The following is a 2,022-nucleotide window of genomic DNA, read 5'->3' as shown; positions in this document are numbered from 1 at the left end:
GCAGTGACATTCAAGATGAGACCCAAAGGATAAATTATTGGTTTTATTTTCTATTTTTTCTTGCAATATATTACTTATACAATTTTCTTTCCGCCTTGTGGGATCTTCCTTGAGCTGGGCCACTGCAGTGAAAGTGCTAAATCCTGACCACTGGACCACCAGGAAACTCCCTTATGTAATTTTATTTTTAAATGCACAAGTTTACTGATGGCAGAGTCAGGCCTGGATTCACTCCTAAGATGTTCAAGGAAGCTGGTTCTCAGGGACACAGATGATTTAGTGTATTAACCTCACAGGGCGGAGGAAAACCTAGAGTTTCGTGGGAGAGGGCTATATTCTCCCTCTGTTTGGCAAATGTGGAAACAGACCCTGTGAGAGAGGTTTTCTGGGGCAGGCAGGGAAGGAAAGAGAGTTGGGTCTCAAGGCCCCAATTATTCCTCCAAGATAATGTAAACACATTACATCACTAATCTACTCACTTATGCTTGGAACGTTATTGCACACAGTCTTCTTGAAAGATAAATCAGTCCAGGAACTTCCCTGGCGGTCCAGTGGTTGAGAATTCACCTGCCAGTGCTCGCTTGGGCAGCGCATAGACTAAAATTGGAACGATACAGAGATTAGCATGGCCCCTGTGCAAGGCTGACATGCAAATTCATGATGCGTTCCATATTTTTAATAGATCACCAATGGGAATTTGCTGGCTCAGGAAACTCAAACGGGCTCTGTATCAACCTAGAGGGGCGGGATGGGGAGGGAGGTGGAAGGGAGGTTCAAAAGGGAGGGGGTATATATGTATACCGATGACTGATTCATGTTGAGGTTTGATAGAAAACAACAAAATTCTGTAAAGCAATTATCCTTCAATTAAAAAAAAAGAAAAAAAGAATTCATCTGCCAATGCAGGGGACATGGGTTAGATCCCTGGTCCAGGTAGACCCCACATGCCGAGAAGCAACTAAGCCAGACACAGCTACTGAAGACTGTGCTCTTAGAACCTGTACTCTGCAACAAGAGGGGCCACGACAATGTGAGGCCAACTCACTGCAACTAGAGAAAGCCCATGCACAGCAACGAAGACCCAGCCAAAGAAGTTAAAAAAAAGATAAACTAGTGCATTTTAAAGTGTGTCTAATGTTCTCAAAAGGAAATCGCTCACTTAAAACAATTAACTGCTCCCAAAGGCCCACCTCAGTTGATCTTTCTTCCTAGCTGAACACTTTCCTTATGATAAGAATTAAAAGCTGATATTCACAGAACATGCTTAAGCCTGATTAAATAGAAAATAGACAGCTTTACTTGTGTAATACAAACCTCAAGTAAAAAAATCCACCCCAAGTTTACAAACTTCATATGGCTTTACATGACTTGCCTTCCTTCTTGTAATGTCTTTGTTCCAGTTAGTAGCAATCAACCTTGTTAGTAAGAACCGAGAGGGCTGGTACAGAATTCTGAGATTCTTGATGTCTCAAAGATATGAAATAGATGCTTAGATGGACTCAACTGGACTCAACTGGCAACAAAATCCTGACTCTGCCACGTACTGTGGAAACTTGGGATCAGTTATTTTCCTTTAAAAGTCTGTTTCTCCATCTGTAAGATGAGGATAAACAGTAACTGTAAAGTGCTTAGCAGCATGGCTGGCACATAGAAAGGTTCAGGCAGTAGTCAATGTCATTCTGCCAGATAAGGTAGAAGCCTCAGGTCTGGGGGCTGATTAGGGAGAAAGGGACAGGCAAAGAGGCCCTGTGATCTCAAGTTGGGGGTGACAGGAATGATGGGGAGACCACTAGCAGATACAGGGGTCAACATGAGCAGATTTGGGGGAAGAGGAAACAATGCTTCATCTCAGGCACAGTGAATATTTGATGTCGTGATGTCATTAAGAGAAGACTGGGAGTGTTGATAAAAGCAGGGTTGGCGCTGCCATTATTATTTATTGCAGGGGACCATATGCAGGAATATGCAGAAGACCCAGGTTCGATCCCTGGGTTGGGAAGATCCTCTAGAGCAGGGAATGGC

General features: G+C 43.4%; 1 non-coding gene across 1 annotated transcript; it reads left to right on the top strand.

The window, feature by feature from the left end:
• The first annotated feature begins 573 nt into the window (after positions 1–573).
• LOC147359094 (U6 spliceosomal RNA) lies at positions 574–677 on the top strand. Its single transcript, XR_015141389.1, has one exon. It is a non-coding gene; the product is annotated as a U6 spliceosomal RNA (small nuclear RNA).
• The last annotated feature ends 1,345 nt before the right edge of the window (positions 678–2,022 follow it).

This window comes from Bos grunniens, chromosome 14, assembly GCF_055505025.1.
Source record: "Bos grunniens cultivar Pamir isolate PY7600 chromosome 14, Bosgru_T2T1.0, whole genome shotgun sequence".
Lineage (NCBI taxonomy): Eukaryota > Metazoa > Chordata > Mammalia > Artiodactyla > Bovidae > Bos > Bos grunniens.
This window is presented reverse-complemented; position numbering and strand designations above follow the sequence as displayed.